The following is a 24,285-nucleotide window of genomic DNA, read 5'->3' on the forward strand; positions in this document are numbered from 1 at the left end:
GCGTCAGCGAGGTAGCGCTAAGAACAGAGGACTGGGCCTTTTTTGGAATATCCTCACTTGGCCCCCTCTGTTCCTGAATGAGTTTGGTAAAGTGTGTGGAAGAAGAAAGTTAAGAGTAAATGTGAATAAGAGCAAGGTTATTAGATACAGTAGGCTCTTTTGGAAAATTAAAAAAAAACGAGAGGGGAGGATTTCCAGCCCCCCGCTCCCTCCCCTTTTAGTCGCCTTGTACGACACGCAGGGAATACGTGGGAAGTGCTCTTAATCCCCTATCCCCAGGGATAATATATATATATATATATATATATATATATATATATATATATATATATATATATATATATATTGAAAGAAAGAGAGTTAGATAGGTAGATAGATAGATAGATAGATAGATTGATTGATTGATTGATTGAGAGAGAGAGAGAGAGAGAGAGAGAGAGAGAGAGAGAGAGAGAGAGAGAGAGAGAGAGAGAGAGAGAGAGAGGTAAAAAGAAAAGTATCGGCGGAGGAATTCGAAACGTTCCGAGCTGAGGTTCATACTGGTTTCCGAAGCAGCATCATGAAGGAGGGTGATGAAGCAGCATAAAAGCCGAAATCTATTTTCAAGCATCAGTCTAGTTGGTGGGAGGCTTTTAGCGATAGAGCAAATTGCAGTAATAAAGAAAACAGCGAATGGCGGAGATGAGAGCCATGCCCCCAAAGATTGATTACACGACTGGACCCCGGGGGAAAATGTTTAGGGTGTATTTTGTTTGTATTAGGTTCAGGTGGATTTTGATCGTATCCCGGAAAATGTCGAGCTTGTTATACTGGTATGAGGCTGATGTGTTTATACATTTGTATTTTTGGGGTAGATTTTAGGGTTTTGTGTATTTGTATTTCACTCGATTACATTATCTCTTTTTTTAATTTGTGAGGTTCTTTTATTTGTATGAGGCTAGATTACATTCAGTTGTATTTAGGAAGAGTTTGAGGCTTTTAGATTTTATGATAGGATGTATTATTTTGTTTTACTTTTGACTAAGATACTCTTTAACTCCACTGACTGTATCATGTGAAGTTGTCTCGTTTGTCTTAAGCTACATTATTTCTCGACAGTATCAGGAAAGAAGTGAAGGATGAAAAGTTTATCTAGAGTTTAATTACAATTTAATGGTGATGAAATTTCCTTTTACGCTTTGAACGTTATGTGACGAAGAAATTGCACCACCTACAACCATTACATTGTATTGATGATCCTTGTCATATGAAACGTAAGTTTTGATTGTAAAACTGAATACTAATTGGTCAAAAAAAGAAGAAAAGATCCATAGCGTTGCTTAGAGACTCCTGCTTGAGAAGGCATGGGAATAATAATGTCCGTCACTCTCTTCATCGTGATGTGGTAAACATAGGTAATAATATGTCACACATAGCGAGGTCACGAGACAGAAGATGATACCGGAAGAAGGTAAGATATGATACCGCAAGAACGTAGCGTCTTAAGTACCATCAGACAGTTTCCTCCGCCAAATAAGGTGGCACTGAACTGGTGGAAATAATCGAAATCCTTAACCCGGCAGCAATATCGCTCGACCCTCAGTAATCAAGCGCAGTTGTCGAGGGTAGAACACAACACAGAGGACTTGGGAATGGAAGGTGCGGTGGTGGGAGGACAGTGGTACACCGTACTTTCTGTAGCAAAACTTTATGGTTGATATCGCTGGACTCCTACCGAAGTCTCCTCGCCCACCCACTTTTCTGTGTAACTTGGCGTATACTCATAGTACACATTGCGACAAAGAACCTTTGGGTAACCTGGCGTATACTCAGAGTACATATTGCGTCAAGGATCTGAAACGAATCTTCAGGTAGCGTGTCGTCACCTCAGAGTACGTATTGCGACAACGATCTGAGAAGGATCCATCGGGTCAAGAAAAAGCCAACTCGTCCCCCCAGAAGAGTAAGTACCCTCCTGCCTGTTATCATTTCCTCAGTATTTATGTAAGTCGGCTGTGGTCATCACGGGAAATAAAACGTATTGTAACGGCTGCCTCCGAGACAGCGCTCGGGAGCTGCCCCTCTCCTCCTCCTCCTCCTTCCCCGCTCGTTTTTTCTTTCTTTTTTCTCTCAAAAAAATCTTCCCATTGTGCGATGCAGCTGTTGTAGCAGTGAACATATATGCTCTTCATTCATCTTTTATGTATTGCAAACGAACAGTTGGGAGTCGCTATGATTGAAGAGTCCAGCGCTCTGCAGCCTGAGTAATCAATGCTTCTGCAGCTCACACGTCAGCGAAGGTAGGAGAGAGAGAGAGAGAGAGAGAGAGAGAGAGAGAGAGAGAGAGAGAGAGAGAGAGAGAGAGAGAGAGAGAGAGACCTCTCACTCTATTCCTATCTTTTTTTTTTTTAAATTTTTTAAAATTTACTCTTGCATCCGCTGCATAGTTTGTAGGAGCAACGGAGAGACTACATACCTAACCTGCAAGGCACGCAGCCTCGCGCGAAGCCACACGATCGAGCTGGTCAAGACGCTATGAGAGACATCTCAGAAAAAAAGAAAAAAGAAAAATATATAAAACGAAGGGAGGAAGAAAAAAAATCTATCAAAGGTATTGTAATTATCGCCGAGTTGAGCGGTCGTAGGCGCAAACATTAGGTGCCAAAATCTGTAGAATTATACATGATGAATGAAGACTTGTAGCACATTAATTCTCCATGAATTGTTGATCAAATATTATTAAAGCCAGGGAAGCCACTCTTCCTCGCGTAGTGTTAGCGATACTAAAGGCCACTACGATGCGAGTCGATTTTCTTTTTTTTTTTTTTAACGTCTCGAAGACTTTTAGTGATTGTGAGTCACTTACCCGCACTGTGATAAGAATCTATTAAGGCCAAAATGCGCAGCCAGGCTTCTCTTCGGCCCTCAGTCGTCAGTTCGATGATGATGAAAGATGGGTGTCATAGCCCGAAGGATAACATGAGATTTTCAACAGGTTGAGAGGCAAGGCCCTAAGTAGAATAGGATTCGGGCCGCTCGGCCGGCAATGTTTAACTAAACTTTCAGCGATGTTTGAGGCATCGGTTCGAGTTGGGATGATGTGAGCATGATGAACCGGTTAGCCACGTTGCCCTCATCGGGGAAGGGATGGCAAGGAGCGCCCAGAAAGTTAATAAAAGAAGGATCCCATTTACCCTCTGGTCTGCTGAAGCATGAAGTTAAGGCGAAGTCCCCCGACATGTAGAAGAAAATGAAGATAAAAGGGAAGAAAAATAACATGCCCCCTTTTTGATACCATCATGACTGATACCTCGGGTGTTTTCATCGTCATAATGTAATAGAATAGTTAATTATGGAGCCGCTCAAGAGTTGCGATAGGTGTAATAAGTTCATGTAGTACGAAGTGCGTAGTAGATTAGACAAGGTCCACGTCAGTGGAGCAGCTTTATGAGGTTGTAATAGGCCAGGCTAGCCGGGTGTGCTGCACGTTGACAAAGATTATCAAGCTTGAGGGTTGGGACACGTGTGTGTAGGTAGGTTCATGACTTCTTGATGGCGATAACCGTCTCTCATCTGTCGCTCACTGCGAGGATGGGACTTGGAGCTGCCGTTGCTGAAGCCTTCCACTAGCAAGGGGAAAAGGACACACTTCACACCTGAAATCGTTTCTGTATAGATAATCGCCAAATACCCCCATGTTATTCTGATGTTGTTACATCGTCTTCCTGTTGCTCCCCGGAGGTCTATCTTGATAACAGAATGTGGCAGGAGGGATTTAATGAGGCAAAAATAGATAAGCTTCAAATGCAAATGATTATGAAGGCTTATTATCAGCTCATGCTCGACATGCAAAGCTATTCTCTTTATCTTTAACTTTCTAGTGGTGATACTAAATGATGTTTAATGATTTATAGGATTCACTGAAGCTAAAGGCTATATAGATAAATATTCACAAATAAAGTTAGGGGGGGCCAGGGAGGGGAGGGGAGGGGGTGGGTGGGTTTGTGGGTGGGGGGGTGGGGGGGGGACTATGGCGAGGAGAGGAGAAGTTGGGTTTAACAGAGCCTTTAGACAGCATCTGGGTGTGGCTGTCTGCTGATTACTGGAGTTGTTCACTGTGGTTGGGACGGAGCTGTTCTAGTCTGTACGGTCTTCAGATAAACCACGATGCGCAAGGGGGTGTCTATCTGCAACTCGGGGAGGAGGGATCTCTCTGGTGGCTTGAGGGTACGGGGTGGCGCTCGAGGATGCATCATTAGTTTCCTCTTCGAAGTGTCGGATGAGGTCAAAGTGATTAGTTGGAAAGAACTGGGAGGGCCAGTGTATTTTACCGCCTGTTGACGGGTGGTGGTGCAAATGGAGCGAGGATGAACTTGCGTGCCCTTTTCTGGGCCCTTGGTAGCGAGTGGGTAGGCAATGATCAGGAACGGGAAGCGTAGTTTAGTTTGGGAAGATTGTAAGTTGTTTTCAGATGTCCTGGTGTCCAGGCGCTGCTTTTCAAGACGTGAACATAACTTTCGAGAGATCTCACCTCCTGGTAGTGCTCATAGATCTAACATGCAGGTGGTGTCTAGGTAGTGTTGCGGGTGTAAGGTACGCTCAAGTGTTGTCGCACTGCAAGTATTTCCAGGAACACATGAATGGGGCTCGACATATTACCACTGAAACTTTGTGTGTTAAACCCCCAGACTTGCTCAAGGGAGAATAAATCACAAGATTTATTTTTTTTTTCTCTCTCTCTGTGTTAGGAATCTAATCTTTACCGTTTTCCGATTTTTTTCCGTAGTGCATTTCGGCTGGGGTTTGTTTATAACAGTGTGCATTTGGTAAATGATTTCTCTTCTGGTTAGTCCTCTTCTCCTGTTATTCTTATCTTTATGTATTTCCAGTCTTTCGTTCGCATGTTTAATTTGTGTTTGATATTTTCTTGATGTTTTAGCTTTTAATCAGTACTATGGTACTTCAGATTAGGTCTCTCTGTGTTGAAATAGGTCTCTCTGTGTCGTGGTCTACTTGCTTACCAGGATATAAATTCACCCACCAATCCTGAGTCACACTTCACACTTTGGCAGTTATATTCCTACATCTCTCTGCCTTAACTGTCCAGCGCAGAGAGACATTTTTCCAATCATCTAAGTATACAACACGAGATTACATCGTGGAGGGTTGATGGATCTTTAAGTGTGGGGGCGTTTTAAGACAAAAATCAGCAAATAACAGCTTAGGGAACTCTAACTGGTTCAGATTCTCTTATCTAAACAGCGCGGACAACGGGAGATTAATACAAGAACGTAGGTTCTGTTAGCACGGTCAATTTATCTTCATTTCATCAAAGAGGACATATAAGGATCAACACTTATGTACGTGCGCATATTATCGTTAGTGCAAGAAATCAATCCTAGGGTTTACAAACGTTGGCAAGTCAAGACGAAGCCAAATACGTATTATTTCAAATAAAAGCGATCGACTTTCGGATTTACACAAGGCTCGGGGGGCCCCCCGCGTCCATCAAGAAAGGGCAGAGGCATGATCTGGATGAATACAGGCGGGGAATCAGTGGCATACATACATACATGGCCACTCCTCCTCGGAGCCTTGTCGAGGGTGAAGGTTTAACGTCAGGAGCTCCGGACGTCCAGAGGGAGGCAGGATTTTACCGTCGAGAAATCCTAACAATATGATCCTGAGCGGGGTTGTTGCTGCGTCACTGGGGATGGCAGTGTGTGTGTGTGTGTGTGTGTGTGTGTGTGTGTGTGTGTGTGTGTTGTCGGCCGCTCGCGGTGACCGGCAGCGCCTCTGACCTTTCACCTCACTCCCGGTGACCTTTCTGAGATGGTCCTGCGCTGGATAAAGATCCTAATCGCCGGTGAGAGGAATCCTGATCACATCCTCCCCCCGCCGCCACCACCTCCTCCTATCCTCCTTTGTCCGAGTTATGACCCAACAAAGGCTGCTTGGTTGTTGCCTTTTGCGGGGTGAGTAGCGAGTCACAGGATGACCTTGCAGTTCCTAATCGTTGTGTATCTGTAATTCCAAAGGAGAAAAATAAGAAGCCCAGGTAGGGTAAAAAATATGGAAGGAATTGATTTATTGATTTGGTGGCAAAGCAGGAATGCTGGGATATATATATATATATATATATATATATATATATATATATATATATATATATATATATATATATATATATATATATATGAGGTCTGTATCCTCGGTAAATTGTAGACGTTCCTTCAACCTTTTCCCTGAGTCAGTAGGGTCATCCTCACCCAAACCCAGCTGCCTCACCCTCACCTCCTTCGGCCACAGCCGTCATCTCCCGCCTACCAGCGTTCAACGCAGTCTCCACCTATATCCTCAACTCTCAAGTTCCATCCTCAGTCTCTCTCTCTCTCTCTCTCTCTCTCTCTCTCTCTCTCTCTCTCTCTCTCTCTCTCTCTCTCTCACACACACACACACACACACACACACACACACACACAACCGCGGGATCACCCCACCCTCAGCCACACCCAGCATTCTACTCCCATCCCCTACCTGGAGTTGCAAAAACATTCCAGACACCCAGCCCCCCACTCCGTTAAGATATGTGGTGACATCATCTCTCTCTGCTGGGGCTTCTGGTTGGCCCGTCGCGCCTCCTTCGCCAAGCTTCTCCTGTCTTCTTCTTCTTCCTCCTCCTCCTCTTCTTCTTCTTCTTCCTTCTTGAATTCATCTCTGAGAGTTCGTTCCAGTCACAGAAATCACATGTCAACCTCTTAATGTTTTCCCGTCTTTGACAAGGCGTTTCCAGGGGTGTGCGTGCTTCTGCTCCGCCCTACACGGCGCTCCCAGGCATCCTGTCCTGTTCCATTCGCACCACATGTTCCGCCGGTCTTATCCTCCGCCTGGTGATAACATCGTCGAGCAGAAAGTTTGCCCTGGAATTGATCTCGGGTATTGATTATCTCGACACTTGTATGCGTGTCCCTCCAAGATGAAGACAGAACGTGTTACATCTCATGGAAGTATAACATTAGCTAGAAGTAGTTTCTCTTGGATTTTTTTTTTTCCCCTTTTCCTTTTTTTTTGTAGTCAGTAACCATGTCTTTCAGCCGTGTGTTTACTTTCGATCTCATGCCTGTGTTCCACACGAAGTAGTTTCGTTTCTTTTGGTGAGGGTGTTTTCCTTACATTACTGGCAGCTGATGAAATGACACTCCAGGTACATAAGGACTTCAAACTGTTCACTATCAGTGTTACTGATCTACGGGAGTGGAAGTACTTGACGCTCGCGTCTCTAGACATTCTTCTGTCACTTTGTATTCTCCTCTTCTTCTAACCCCGTGCTACCTGTCCCCTTCATGAAAGTTATCTTAGTACTGTAAAGCAACGGACGACTTATGCCACCATTATGTGTGAAGATTTTTATAATGCTTTTACGATACACTTTCCTTTCCGAATATGATCACTGGTAGAAGGAAGTTTTTTTACCCCTTAACATGAAGGTGAACGGCAGGATTAGTATATGAGAGAGAGAGAGAGAGAGAGAGAGAGAGAGAGAGAGAGAGAGAGAGAGAGAGAGAGAGAGAGAGAGCCTTGACGTAGCCCAATTCCAATATATCTTGGTTTTATGACTCGGTGGCTGCACGCAACACCGACCGTAGTACCCATGGCATATATACCGTGTCCACATTCAGCAGCTCCCTAAGACTACCGGACCTTGTTGCAGGAAACTAAGGTATACCAGTCTCTTACGACGTGCACCACACCAAAGGTCCTATTTCGAATCGAGGTGCCATAGGTTTTTGTTACGATGGTCCAGGAAATTTCTGTGTCCCCGCGTGCTGAATTCTAAATTAGGTATTTGTCTTTCTCAAGACACATCGAGAGTCTGCCCAGCAGTACATTTTCGTTCGCCCTTTACAGACGCAAGATAGGACATTTCTTTCTCTCTCTCTCTCTCTCTCTCTCTCTCTCTCTCTCTCTCTCTCTCTCTCTCTCTCTCTCTCTCTCTCTCTCTCTCTCCTTTACTTACAAGAGACTATATATATATATATATATATATATATATATATATATATATATATATCTTTCTTTTCTTTTAAACTATTTGCCATTTACCGCGTTGGCGAGGTAGCGTTAAGAACAGAGGACTGGGCCTTTTTTGGAATATCCTCACCTGGCCCCCTCTGTTCCTTCTTTTGGAAAATTAAAAAAAAACGAGAGGGGAGGATTTTCAGCCCCCCGCTCCCTCCCCTTTTAATCGCCTTCTACGACACGCAGGGAATACGTGGGAAGTATTCTTAATCCCCTATCCCCAGGGATAATATATATATATATATATATATATATATATATATATATATATATATATATATATATATATATATATATATATATATATATATATAGTGTTACCTCACACTTTACCAAACCCGCACATCTTCTGCTGGATCAGTAGTCCTGTTAGAAAAAAAATCATTAGAAATACAGCCTAGTGAATAATCGATCTCTTTCTCCATCAGGAGGGTGGGGCTCCCGACCAGCCATCCTGGCCTCCTCCTCCTCGTCCTCCTCCCTCCTCCTCCTCCTCCTCCTCCTCCTCCTCCTCCTCCTCCTTGTGGTCGTGATTTCATTCTAAGATTCTGTCTTTTGACTGAAAAGGAACAAAGATTACACATGAAGGAATGAGATAAAGAGAAGAAATAGAGCCAAGGCAGAAACTAATGAGTGCGCATTTAAGCTTGACAGACTTGCATGCAGAGTTAAGAGGAAGTGGGAAAAACCATGCTTAAGTATAAAGATCGTAGAGCTAAAAGAATGCTCTCGTTATATATTAAAAGAAGTACAGTCGAGGAGGAAGGCACGAGAGCGGGCTGACGCAGAACAGATTAGACACGTCACTATGATTTATTAATGTAAAAGTAATACTTGCACGTACCGTTGGCAATGCTTGACGGGCGACAATACATCTTCCCTTGTCTATTTATTCCGGGGTTTCATCATCATCTTGCCTTTACGTAGCTAAGTGCGTGCACGGTTAGTCCTCCAAATCATTCATTTTCTTTCTTCCTCTCTCTTTCGGTAATTTTCTCTGTAAGTAGTACCATATATGGATGCTCCATTTTGAAATACGTGGATGTGGTTCTTAAGCTATTTTCCATGGCGCTACTTTCGTTCTTGAGCTGCTTTGCGTTTTTTTTTTTTTTTAATCTCTCAACGAAACCATCGTTACGCATGACGTCATTACGTTATGTACCGTCGTGCTCGCTCTGCTACCGCAGGAGATACCCATCCGTAAGAGAAGTTGGTGTTCTATCCTTTGTAACGTCGTTAGAGTTCCGTTCCTCTGCGTTTTCGTAAGTATGTAACAACATATTTGTATTATATGGGGAGGGCGTTATTTACTCTTGAGTTCCTATATGATGGCAATCATGTGAAGAGCCGTTGGGTTCATCTTGTGTCTGATGTATGTGAAACCCTCATATTCTGCCCACTGAGGATCATGTTAGTGTGTATTTCTGGGTATGGCTACGCCCACACGTGTGTGTGTGTGTGTGTGTGTGTGTGTGTGTATGACAGTGAGGTCAGACGTTTAGGTGTGAGAGGACCTACCCTCAACTGTGGTCTGCGGGAGGTGATGACGGAGGGTCATGTAGGGAGGGACTAAAGAGGATTGGATATAGGAACTGCTCCTCCTTGGTGCTGATATGGCGTAGGTGCTCGCGTCGACTTGGAATAACACAGGCGGTTGTGTGTGGGGGTCTGAGCGTACCGGAGACATGAACTCGAGTGTGTGTGTGTGTGTGTGTGTGTGTGTGTGTGTGTTTGTGTCTATGACACTGGCTATATGGGAGGTTGAGCGATGGCACTCGTGACGATCTGTGAGGAACATGTTTGAAACAGCATTCTCTCTCTCTCTCTCTCTCTCTCTCTCTCTCTCTCTCTCTCTCTCTCTCTCTCTCTCTCTCTCTCTCTCTCTCTCTCTCTCTCTCATCGCCCGTCGACAGCGTCGAGTCGGGTGGTCTGGGAAGAGTGATGCTCGTCTTCAGTCTTATCTCCCTCGTCAGAAGACATGACTCCGGTTTTGCTCCTTCGAGCCTCGACCTCCTCATTTTCGCCACTGAGGCAACTTGGCTCTCGTTATATTTTCTCCCCTCCCTCCCTCCCTCCCTCCTCTCGAAAGAGGGCACTTCCCCTGCCGAGGTGGGCCGTACAGCTGAATGACGCCGGGGGTAAAGCCGAAGTGAAGTGTTAAAATCGGTGATAATATATACTTCAAGCTTCATAAAGATCTTTGCCGATATGGCCGATGTTTGGGGAAAAATATTTTTGGTCTAGCACAACTCCGAAGCGTGTTCGGTCGATCTGATAAAAGGCTCATATGTTAGATTTTGGGCAGGTGATGTGAGTTCCGTCTCGAGGATGTAGGGTGGGGGTGTGAGTCCTTGTTGAGAGTTTTGGGCAGGTAATGTGAGTCTCGTCTTGAGGATACAAGGGGGGGGGGGGTGTGGTGTGTGAGTCCATATGGCTAACTCAGGACCAAGCAACTGGTGGATAAACGCATGACACATGGGTTCCTGAAGAAAAAAAGAATAACACTCATGATTCGTCTGTCTGTAAATAGATTCATGACATGGAGTTTGTGGGTACATCCGTCATCAGTGATCGGTAGTTAACTTCACGACCTCGAATAGCTTCGTGAGTATATGCCTGTGCCTGGTAGATAAATACTTTTGGTAGATGAAAATAAAACAACATGGTTCGAGTTATTTTTCTAATAGATTGATAAACTTCGACTGGTAGATACACACTTGTTACGTTATCCGTGGAGATACGTGAGCATTTTAGTTGCTAATTGATTCATGATTCGTCAGAAGACACGTTATTTCTTTTTCAACTTCGTTCAGGTGACTTGTGACCTGCGGAGGATATGAGGACAGTTCATCCTGTCATTATTTTCCCTCCTCCTCCTCCTCGTCTTCCTCCTCTCGTAACTACACTTTGTGTCTACCAATATTAGTCTTGGTCGTGGATGTGAGCGTTCATGATCAGGACTGTGACACGAGCCAGCGCTCGGAGAGACGACAAGGATAAATCGTAGACTTGCATCCCACAAGACGGGAATATCGTACAAGCATCCACATTATCATGAAATTCGGTCACTCACTGTTCCCAGTCTGAGAATTTCTGTATTTCGAGTCCAGTTGAGTGTGGAAGCTCAACCCTTCAAGTGTATTTCCTTTACTACATTATACTCAGTGGAAGTCATAGTGCAACTTACATGGTATGGACGATTTTTCCAGTGTAACTAATATTGATCGCATGTCACACTTCCCAAAGCTACGTTTAGTATCACTGTGTATATAAGAAAATCATCGAGGCGCACCTCGTAATGACGGTGGACGTTTGCTGTCGTAAGGAACTTTCTAAAACATCCCATTCCTCAAGGTGACCATAGAAGATACATAAATGTACCAAAAAACTTATAAAAAATAAGATTAATTGGCGTCTACAACAGACTCGGCTCCTGTCTTCAACCGAACGGAAATCGAAGAAGGAAAAAGTCCTTCTGCAAAGGCTATATCTCCTTTACATTGTAGAGTAACTGCCATTTTGCGGTTTGTGAAAATAATGCCTCGGTTTTAAGACTTTACATCACCTCATTCCTTTTCGATATCGGGTTCACACAGTTCAGAAGGAAGTTTTATATATAAGGAGCGGCGCAGCAATAAGCCAAGCTAGACAAGAGAAACAAGAACAGATCTAGAGGTAATAAAAATGAATTGCCAGAACGAGATGCTGGCCATTAAAAAAAGATGCGTTACTTTCTTTTTACGAGGAGAAAAAAAAAAAAAAACGCGACGACTAAATGTTGGCGCTTGGCTCAAACATAATGAAATTCGCCAGCAGAGCGTCGTACTGGTCCTCACTTTTATCCCACAGGTGTAATCTCAGGACGTGGCAACCATCACGGTATCATGTTTTTCTTCTTCTTCCTCCTAAGGAAATGAGGTGACAGGTGGGTGTGGGAGGCGGCGTGGAGACGACCCGCCGTGCAGCTGGTGGTGAAATCTGATACTGCTGTTGCCACTGCTGGTAACTGGAGCACTGACTTGCTCCCGGCCCGCGGGGAGGTGCGGCGCCCGCACCGTTTCCCATGGTTCGGTAGGCTTGTGGTGTGTGTGTGTGCGTGTCTCTCTCTCTCCCTCCTTAGGCGGAGGACGTGGATGAGAGGCTCCTGATTTGCTCGGTCTTTGCGGACGAAGGAGCGAGGGTTGGGGCACGAGCGGTCTTTGACGGGAGTCGGTCCACAAAGTATACCCACCGGTCTTTCCTGTCTCAATTCTAGACTTTCCTGCCGTGCACTAGGCCCTTGCCTTTTGGCGATACCTCGTCGTAAGAACTCGTGTAGTGATTCTCTCTCTCTCTCTCTCTCTCTCTCTCTCTCTCTCTCTCTCTCTCTCTCTCTCTCTCTCTCTCTCTCTCTCTCTCTCTCACATCGTCTGTCTACATGTCTGTCTCCGCCGGTACCTCTGTCTGCCTTCCGTTCGTCCGTCTTCCTCTCCTGCGGTAGGTTGGTCATGTCCTCCCCGCCTCCCTCCGTGCCCGAATGATAAAATGGAGGACGGAGACAAGATGTGTGTGTACCTGCGTTAACAAGGAGCACCTGCGTTAACAAGGAGCACCTACGTTAACAAGGAGCTCCTGCGTTAACAAGGAGCTCCTACGTTAACAAGGAGCTCCTGCGTTAACAAAGAGCATCTGTGTTAACGAGGAGCTCCTGCGTTAACAAGGAGCTCCTACGTTAACAAGGAGCTCCTGCGTTAACAAAGAGCATCTGTGTTAACGAGGAGCTCATGCCGTTGCTACTTATAGTGGTTAATGCCATGCGTAATATGCGTACAAGTCTGCCTTTATACGAGCGAGGCGTCCCCATCCGTCCTTATAGTGACGTTGTACGTGCGACGTACGTATATACTGGGTTGTATTTTCCTTTTGTATCTGCTAGTACTTCACTGAAGATCCTTGTCCACTGATCATCAAACTGTGAGTTTGCATATTCCAGCAGAACGTCGAAATTGCTCCCGTTTACTCTTGCAACAGGAGACGTATACCTTTTTTTTTTTCTCTCTCTTTTTTTTTTTATATATATGCCACGTGATTGTGGCCAGGGTGAACCATTAATCACATTTCATTGTGGAATCCTGCATCATTAGGGCAACTGTGTGTACTCAAGAATATGGTTTTGAGTCGAGTGCAACTGTGGCCTCGCTGAGTGACATTTTAATTGGCAAGGTAAGGCAGGAATGTGTGTAATTATGTTTGAAGAAACCGGATAGCTTGATGATTCTCTCGTCTCTCTGTCTCTCTGTCTTTATCTCTCTTTCTCTTTGTTTATCTTTTATTTTTTACTCTGTTCGTCTGCCTGTGTTTGTCTGTCTGTTTGTTTTTCTTTCAATCTTTTCGTCTCTCTGTCTGTCTGTCTGTCTGCCTGCCTGAGTCTCTCTCAGGGGACAGTAGAAGGCTAATATGCAGTAGTGGGGAGTCGGCTATAGCTTAAAAAACTGCTGAGCGGAATTACATTTTCTTCATCAAGTTAAACTCCTTTTTTTGAACCAGATAACCCAGTCGTGGGCCAATCAGGCCTCCTGTGAACTCATGTAAACTCTTCGTCTTGTGTATCTGTTTATCTGTCTTTCTCTCTCTTTGCTCTTCTTCTTGTACGAGAATGAAGTACACTTAGATTTGCAGATTGTAACCCTGTCTTTAGTTCATCTAAAGTTAAATTCATGTTTGACTTGGTATGATGGTTTAGCTTTTCACCCGACCCTTTAAAGGCCAGGTCAAAGGTCACGCCATCATACCCAGTCATCCATTGGTTGTGGTTAAGAGTTGCCGTCGTGTTCAAGAGTCATACCGTCTCCTCGCTCAGAGATCGTACCGTCGCGCTCAAGAGTCGTACTGTCTCCTTGCTCAGAGATTGTACCGTCGCGCTCGTGAGTCGTACCGTCGTGCTCAGGAGTCGCACCGCCCTACTCAAAGATCGTACCGTCGCGCTCAAGAGTCGCACCGTTTCCTCGCTCAGAGATCATACCGTCGCGCTCATGAGTCGTACCGTCGTGCTCAAGAGTCGCACCTCCCTGCTCAAAGATCGTACCGTCGCGCTCAAGAGTCGCACCGTTTCCTCGCTCAGAGATCGTACCTTCGCGCTCATGAGTCGTACCGTCGTGCTCAGGAGTCGCACCTCCCTGCTCAAAGATCGTACCGTCGTGTTCAAGAGTCGCTCCGTTTCCTCGCTCAGAGATCGTACCGTCGCGCTCAAGAGTCGCTCCGTTTCCTCGCTCAGAGATCGTACCGTCGTGTTCAGGAGTCGTACCGTCTCCTCGCTCAGAACGTTGAAGCCCCATCAACCGAAGCGTTTGGCTCGAGGCTTCGCAAGACGAAGTGGGTTGGACCCGCATCGATCAGCATGCGATCTGGGGAACCAGATTTACTCTGTCAGTCTTTAACCTTTTCAGTCAGGTCCGTTAATTCACTGATTCATGATTTAATCTAGTGATCCCGTTCCTTCCTTGGCAGCCCCCAGGAGCGACTTTGCCATGAATCAGAGCATGGAAACAAGGCGAGACCAGGTCACAGGACGCAGAAGGATCAGGCTTAGAACTTACGTTGAACTTGTGATACTTGACCGAAAAGGATCAGACTTCGAACTTGGTATACTTGTGTTACTTTACCCAAAAGCTTCAGACTTCGAACTTGGTATACTTGTGTTACTTTACCCAAAAGGATCAGACTTAGAACTTGGGTTACTTGACCCAAGAAGGATCAGACTGAGAAATTGGTTTACTTGTGTTACTTGACTCGAGAAGGATCTGACTTAGAACTTGGGTTAGATGTGGTACTGACTGACTGTAGGAAATCATGGCATACTTCGTAACTCAATAAGACTTAGACGCTTGTGAAATCTCAGATACGTTTGTTATGTAGCATTGCACGATAGCCCCTCCCCGCACATTGCTTGTGCAGGTCGTGACCGTTAGGTTAAGATATTCAGGCTATTTCTTCTCTCCTGCTGTGTGAATACGTGTCAAACTATTCGTCCAGATACTTGAATAAATAGCTTCCCACCCCCTTCCCTTTCACAGATGTGTAAGTAGCTTTCCTCCCCCTCTTTCACAGATGTGTACACTCAGTAACCCTAGTAAGTATTTGTGTTGCTGTCGAGTGTAGGAGGCGTCTCCGTTCCATAGCCTCCTACCGAGCTTACATACGTGCCACCTGCTCGTGGCTTCTACAGTCACCTCTTTACCTGAAAGGTCACCGAGCGCCACCCGCCGCCCCCTTTAGCCTTCTGCCGACGGAGCAATGAGTCTATCCATCCTCCCCCCCTACTGTAGCAGGGTGGCGCCTACCTGTCGCTCCTTTTTAATCTACGCATTCTACTTTTGAGCAACCCCCCTCCTCCCTTAATACACAGGCGGGGGTCCTCAGCCAAATCCCTCCTTGCCAACCCAGACCCTCCTCTCCAAGGCTACATACTTCTGACAGTGTTGCCACATCGCTGTTCGTCCGTAGGAAAGGATTCGACCTCAGCCTCGATTACTCTCGGTAAACAGCTGCTTATTCCTCCCAAAACGAGCGTAGACTTCGACATTCAAGGGGATGTATATATATATATATATATGTATGTATATATACCCATTCGTGCGAGGTTACTGAAGTATATTCTTAATCACTTTACACACCGGAGAATTCGCCACGCAATTATATGGTAATGGATTAGACATTTATCTTTCGACCACAAGAGTTAACGTATTTTGTTCCTGCCAGTTCCAAGGGTTAATTCCCATTAACGCTCATTTAAATAAGTTGTTTTCCCCCCATTTACGTGCGGTTGAATCACAATTACATACATTACTCAGATTCATTTCTAATAATTCTTTGAGAATATCTTTATTTGATCTTGAATGTCTTACACAGCGGATCAAAGACGGCTAGAAGAGAGTTTAAATAATTCTCAGCAACAATTCAAGAGGTGTTTGAACCTCATGGGTAACAATGCAAGCCGCATCCAATCCTGTGGCATATTAAAGGTCAGTGGATCTCGAAGAACCCCAGTTGATGATGAGGTCTCAAGGATGCCTGTCGTTTTGTACGTCAGGGAGATGAGATCCGAAGGGTTTTGCCGTCTTCTGTCTCCCTGCAAGACGTCTAGTTATCTACCCATATTTCATCCGCTAAATGATATAGATAAAAAAAAACAGGAACACTACACACTCGATTTTCGCCTCCCTCCTCCTTCCAGACTAAACCTATCATTCTCCTGGGCTTCGTATCTATCAAGGCGGTAGATCAAATAGTTCAGAGCGAAAACCTCTGTGGAGCGGTGTGTGTGTGTGTGTGTGTGTGTGTGTGTGTGTGTGTGTGTGTGTGTGTGTGTGTGTGTACTCCCGTGTCGGCCCCTCCCAACGGCCGTATAAACTTCGTGGACGTTGCGAGGTGCTCGCTCAGGAGCTGCCGCCGGCCTGTCCAGGACCCAGGCATTCGGGACCCATCGCTAGTCCAGGACCCAGAACTCATACTGGACCCGAAACCCGTCCAGAACCCATTGTCCGGCCAGGACTCACGGACTATCCAGGACCCACACGACCCGTCCAGGACTCGCAGACTATCTAGGACCCCCTACACATAGCCCGTCCAGGGCTCACGATCCATCCAGGACTCGCTCTCGTAGGGAGAGACCCCCTCGCGGGGCTGGCTAGGGAGATGGAAGTGACGCTGACTTGGCGAATGTGGTGGGCGGTGTTGGCGAGGTCCTGACGTTGGTCTGCGTCTGTTGGCGTAACAATAACGTGTTCGTGTCGGTGATGTGGTTGGGGCTGATGTGTTCAGGGGGTCGTGGGTGTGGTGGGATGGTAATGGATAAGGCGCGTGGGTGTACTACTTCACAATTCTTTACGTAGTGTAAAGGCTTGTTTACAACTGAATGTGTGTGTGTGTGTGTGTGTGTGTGTGTGTGTGTGTGTGTGTGTGTGTGTGTGTTGGTATCAAGGGATGAAAGGGTCTATTGATGATGACTCTCCTCAATATGGATGTGCTGAAGAGGAAGCTATGGAAGACGCAGGTCATGGCCCCGACCCCCGGTAGTTCGACCGATGAATCTGGCCGGTTGTGTGAAAATAGTCCATGCGAAAGGGGCGTCCTGATGGGGGCGTATGATATGGCAAATTAGTCTCGGAGGTATGGGCGTGTGGGCGTGGTGCCCGCGCTGATGAGGGTCCCCTGCCGAGCCAGCAGATGGGGCAAAGTGCCCAGGCGGTGTTTTACTGGAGTCAAAGATTAATTGTTGGAATGTTTTTAGGCTCCCCTTACTGGCTCTTCCCGTGACTCTCTGATATGAATTGTGCGTGTTTGTGTGCGTGCAGGATAACACACACACACACACACACACACACACACACACACACACACAGAGTCTTACACCAGCCTTAGCCAGGTACCCATTCATCGACCTGCCCGGAAGGGAGGATGAACATCTTGGTTGCGTGTGAGGCGACTGCTGCGACCAGGATTCGAACTTATGCTTGTGTCTGTGTGTGTGTGTGTGTGTGTGTGTGTGTGTGTGTGTGTGTGTGTGTGTGTGTGTGCATTAGTAGCTGGTTAAGCAAACCCAGGACCCATTTTATATGATTCCTTCAGTTTTAAGGCTGTACTGTACGCGGGAGCAAGAAAAGGTGGGCTCCTTTTCGGGTGGGAGGCCCTTGAGGAGCTCTTCCTTCCTTCTTTCCGTCTGCTGACGATGATTCAAACCTCGTCGAAGGTGACTCTTCGCTCGAGGTTTTAGCACCCGCGGTCAGAGCCAGGTAACATGCACACACACCGAAATCAGAAGTGCCGATACACCATCATTACCAGATCTTATCTTCACACATAGCAGCGTGTGGATTGAGAATATCATATACGATACACCTGTTAGAGAAGGAGGTTGATCTTGTAATGCTTGAGTTTGATTACATAGTCAAGAGGACATAAAAAGAATAACGGAGTTGAAGCCAGACTCAAAAGAGGAGGTTATAGGAAACTACACAGTGAAATATTTCTTTCTTTTGGGGTGGGAAATATGTGGGAAATGGAGTTCAACCGTCACAGTGGGGTTCAGTGCTGTGGAAGGATCTGCGAGGTTTACAGCGAAGGAGTTAAGATCGTGAGTAACTTCAGCCTCAAATATTGAGGGAAGGTTGACAAAGATAGGGATGTGGTGTGATGAAAGAAGTTCACAGAGCGAAAAGAACTTAGAAGTGCACTGAGAACGAGATACAGGCGTTCCTCCAGCGATTAAAAAGTATAAGAAACAAGATGATAAGTAACAGGGGTGAGAAAAGAGGATCAGAGGAAACTTTGAGAACAGTATCAACTTCGCACGTCAGTGTAGCCTTCACGAACTGGGATAGACTTCACTAGCGGCGTGCTGCAGGGTTCATTCCTGGGACTGTGACATATTCTTCTTTATGTATGTGAAGAACTTGCCGGAAGGACCAGACTTGAACATGCTTGTAGATGAGGCCATTGTCATGAGGGAGGGAAGGAGTGAGGAGGAGTACATCAACTAACAAAGAGGGACCTAGACGAATTCCAAAGTGGGTCCTATATAGTTGATGAAATACAACCCAGGTAACTACAAGGTAAAAGAGGATGTGGACAGTGAATAAAGGGCATGAGGCAGAGATTATGTGCCTGAAGATAAGCTGCAGGAATAGGTACGTTGGAGATAACTTGGTAATCGGAATTGTACATTCCTTGTCGCCAAATCTCCACTTAAGGAAAATTGTAATGGAGACAGGCCGTCTGTTGGCCATGATTTAAAACTGCATTCAGATACACGGATGGTGGAATATTCAGCAGACTTATCACATTGCAGATTTGGTCATCGGGCTTAATGAAGCACAAAGAACTAATGGAGAGAGTCCTGAGGAAGGCTACAAAGATATTACGAAATTAAGAGAGCTGAATTACAGCGAGAGACTAGAGGCCATAAATATGTCCACTGCGAAAAAGAGGAGAGTAAGAGTTGACTTGATCACAACCTTTAGGATTTTAAACCTGTTTGAGGACGTGAACAGCAGCGATCAATTGTTCGAAAGATGCAAAGATAGAACAACCAGAGAGGCCACAAGATAGAATGAAACGAGAATATTGTTAGAAAAGATATAAAGCGGTACTTTTCCTGTGTAAGTGAAGCGGACGAATGGAATGAATTGGGTAAAATGAAATTAACCAGTACCCTAGGAGCACCTGGAGCCGAGGTGATTACCTGTCTAAGCTGGACAAATGAACCATAAGTCTCTTAATGGATTGAATTACCTGATATTTCAAAACGCAATTAGCCAATCAGGTACTCAGCTCCCTCTACGGACAGAATTGACTAGTCACTCGTATCGTGATGAGCCAATCCGAATGCTTATATGCTTATATCCCCGTACGATGTAATTCAGCGATCATTTCACAATATGATTTGCTAATCGAGTATCTGTTACGTAATGAGGTAACAGGGCCACTTCGGTGTACCTGCCCCAACCAGAAGATAATATATGTATATGAGATTCTCTTTGAGTGACGAGCCATAAATGAATATACGAGATATTCAATCAACCTGTTTTATCTCATCAGGATTTAACCAGATCATCAAACAGCTCTGCGTTTTAATCATGGCACGAAGGGGATTCGTCTGTGTTCATGATCTTTGAACAACACCAGGGCAAAGAGGCAGTGTGCATGGGAGACTCCATTCTGTAAAGGTGAACAGCAGACACACACACACACACACACACACACACACACACACACACACACACACACACACACAGATTCATATACTATACCGAAAAAAACTAATTTTGCAACACTCTTTTATGCCCTTTCATGATACCTCCTTTCTTGAAACCATAGCAAGATGACCTTTATTTTCTCGTTATCGTAAGGGAACTGATTTTTGAATCCCTCACCTCCTTGTCTTCTGTCCAGATATATACAAAGAGGTAGTCTGTAGAGGGATGGCATAGTATACGCGTTTGATGATTGGCTAAGAACGCACCGCTGGTTGATGATTGGCTAAGAACGCACCGCTGGTTGCTGGGGGATTTGATTGATGTAAGAGGTGGATGGCAGAGGAGGTTGTGGTAAGATTGGTTGGTGCAGGGATGCTTGTTTTAGAGAACCAGTTGGTGGAGAGGTGGCTGATGGAGAACCGGTTGACGGAAAACTTCTTAAGGGTGGCCTGGTTGACGGGAGAGTGTCAGACGGACAGTGGGTTGACGGGAGATTGTAAGACGGACAGTGGGTTGACGGGAGATTGTTAGACGGACAGTGGGTTGACGGGAGATTGTCAGACGGACAGTGGGTTGACGGGAGATTGACTAGCACTTAACACATTGGACAGAAGTGCAGTTGAAAGAAGACCAGGTAGTGGCTGGATTGGTTGACTTCAGTCGATACCCAATTTCTGTCGTTGATGGATTGGTTGAAAACGGGCTGGTTTATGGTGGACAGGTTGATGATAGACTGATTGATGATGGAGAGGGACTAGTTGACGGTAGATTGGTTGATGATGAACTGGCTAATGACAAATTAGTTCTCGACGGACTGGCCGATTGATGATAGAATTATGAACCATGGACTGATCCATAATGGACCAGTAGTAGTTTATGGACAAGTTGATGATCCACTCAGTTCGCAGAGGAACCGAGTGACCGACCATCAACCAGGCTGCAAAAGCCTTCCATTATTTGTAAACTGCTCGGTTACTGACTGCTGGGAACCTGTGGGAGGTGACGACGAAGGAGGAGGAGGAGGAGGAAGGGCAGTGGACCGAGAGAGGAGAAGAGAAGAGAGAGAGAGAGAGAGAGAGAGAGAGAGAGAGAGAGAGAGAGAGAGAGAGAGAGAGAGAGAGAGAGAGAGAGAGGTCGTCATCAATGGTACTCGGTAAAAGGCGGGGAGGGTCATCTGTGGACGAGGGTGAATCTAGACGCCGCGATCGACAGCGGAAAATCCTTCGGAATTCAAAGATTCCGATGGAAATGAAAGTACTGAAGTCCCACCCTGGAGGTCAAGTGGTGAAAGGGGAGGTAGTGAGCCTGGGTGGACACCATCCCACAGGAGTGGATGAAAGATAAGCTTGGAATCGGTTTAGGGCATGGCTGACCTAACGGATATATAGGAGGATGGAACTCTGTGAGAGATATGGCATCTTGTTGTTCACATGTTCGAGGTGAGTGAGGATCGTGCGAGGCAAAAGAAAACGGGACAGAAAGAAAGAAAATTAAAAAAAGTGTGGAAATCAGAAGAGTTTTAGGAAGTGGAACTAAAACTGAAAAGTTTAAATAAGTATTATGTGGTTCCTGGTGGATGATAGTATTTTACGAAATCATTTAGATATTCCATTCAATAGTTATTATAAAACTATATATATATATATATATATATATATATATATATTTTCTTTTTCTTTCATACTATTCGCCATTTCCCGCATTAGCGAGGTAGCGTTGAGAACAGAGGACTGGGCCCTTGAGGGAATATCCTCACCTGGGCCCCTTCTCTGTTCCCTCTTTTTGGAAAAAAAAAAAAAAAAAAAAAGAAATATATATATATATATATATATATATATATATATATATATATATATATATATATATATATATATCAAGCCGAATAGATAGCAAACATTTATATATCTATAATAGTAAGAAAAAAAATAGTGTCTCTCCTTACTAGGTATAATATACTGGATCATAAATTCCCACTGGTCGTCTAAATACATCTTACACGACAAGACTTAGTCGTACTTCTCTCGGATCTTCATTCTCCAGCTTCACTATACGGAATTTATCGTCGTTCTGCTGCATTCACATACGGTAATAAATTCTAATCGAACACGTAGGATTATGTGACTAATAGATCCTTGTAATACCCCGTCAGACGTTGAGCATAACTGCTGGTATTAATCATGAACATAATCAAATTAAAAGAAAGAATCCTTCAAAGCTTTTGTTTGTTGCTGTCAGACAGTTGCTTAAGTGTTTCCCACGAGATATGGCCAAGCGGTTTCATAATTGCTCCTCAAAATGATTTGACAGGCAGTAGTATCATCATATCAAGTAATTTGAACTGATAGATAAATCAATAAATGAATTGGTGAATAGGTGAATAAGTGACCATATATATATATATATATATATATATATATATATATATATATATATATATATATATATATATATATATACTGCAAAAGTCTCAGTGGGGAGCGTGTTTTATTTTCCTCGTGGTTTTCAGCATATATATATATATATATATATATATATATATATATATATATATATATATATATATATATATATATATAATATATATATATATATTAAATTGGTGAGGTGCCAGAGGGTTCATTCCTGGAACCACTGCTGTTCTTGACCAATGTAGATGACTTGTTAGATGTTTAAGGACGATGCCAGGGTCACGAGGAAAGTGAACAGTGGTAGGGACTGCATTAACTTACATGGGGAACAAGACGAAAGCCAAAGATGATCAGATGCACAGTTCATAGAATTCAAGTAAATGCAGAGTAATGAGGGTGAGACACATCGAAGAAACCCCTCAATTCGAATTCCGTAAAGGAGGAAATAAACAGTAGGAATCTGCGTGTGAAAGGGACTTGGTTGTCGACATTGTACCTAGCTTGTCACCAGAGATCTGTCTTAAGAGAATGATAAAAGGAAGCATACTGTCTTCCGGTAGATACTACGAATCTATTCAAGCACGGATAGATAGCTATTTAGAAAACTGCCTCCAACTAGAATATACTTTTCAGGGTTAGTTACTGCTGTTAGAGAGCAAAGAAATGATGGAGCAAGATTCAGAGAAGGCAGCAAAAATGGTACCACAGTTACGAGGGCATAGTTACGCTTGGAAACTAGAGGCTATAGATTTGTGCACCATGAAAGAGAGAGGAGTAAGGAGGGACTTGATCACAGCCATTATTATTTTTTTTTTTACCTGTCTTGTATTTTCATTAGTGTGCCATTAGTCGGAAGATGCAAAGACAGACCAGTCAAAGACCATGGCATGAAATTGATCGAGACACTTGTCAGGAAAGACGAGAAGAAGAAGAAGCAGTTGTCTAGTTGAAGTTGACGTATAGCAGAGGCCAAGTTATGATAACTGTGGTTGCTGACGGCATGCAAAGATTTTACAAGTTGTGTGACAGTACGAACAGAAAGATCAAGGAAAGTCGGGGGACCTCGTGTGTAGAACTCCTTCTCACTACACAAATAGGTAAATACAAATATTTAGTTACACACACACACACACGCACACACACACACACACACACACACACACACACACACACACACACACACACACACACACACACACACACACACACAGAGACGAGAAAAACGAGGATTGTTGTTGTGGACGAATCTTCGCAACTATGTACAAGACGTGGGCCCCATGTGTGGGAAGTCACTAGGAATACCTTTAAGGGAAAGCTTCCAGTGGCTTTTATCACCCACTATGCTATCCCCGAGCTGCGAAGTCTCGATAGTAAAGATTAGATATTCCCCTCATGTGTCTGTCTGCCAAATAAGAGAGGTGGACACCGACGCGTACCAAGATATCGGAGGGAAAAAGAAGAATACGTGTTAAGTGAGAGGTAGGCAAAGGTGGAGCGCCACTCTCTGGAACTGATAAGTTAAGCCTTAAGGCCTCTGTGTTTGATCTCGAGACTTGTTTTGGCGTCCTTATCTATACTTAGAAAAGAAAATATTTTTATGATATCAAAGTGACAAAGATTGTGTATACAATGATATCCTTCTCAATCTCAGTTTCCCTAAATTCTTTTGGGAATCATTCACACTACCACTGCTACCACCACCACCACCACTACCACCATCACTACTACTACTACTACCACCACTACTACTACTACTACTACTACTACTACTACTACTACTACTACTGCTGCTGCTGCTGTTATGACTATTACCCTTACTACCACCACTGTTACTATTGCTATTACTACATCATCAGCAGTCAATTCTACTTCATCTGCAGCTACCTTTAACATTAGACCTCACTGAAAACGGCATTTCTCCAGCAATTATCAATGGTAGCGAAAAACAAAGAGAGGGAACAACAACATAAAGACTTGATACATAAAAGCATCCAGAACAAGAAGCGAATCCTACCCCAATAAGTCTATACAACACCAGGATACTGTTCTCGTTGTGGTGTGGCCCGTCAGACATGGGGTCTATATTC

This window comes from Panulirus ornatus, chromosome 19, assembly GCF_036320965.1.
Source record: "Panulirus ornatus isolate Po-2019 chromosome 19, ASM3632096v1, whole genome shotgun sequence".
Lineage (NCBI taxonomy): Eukaryota > Metazoa > Arthropoda > Malacostraca > Decapoda > Palinuridae > Panulirus > Panulirus ornatus.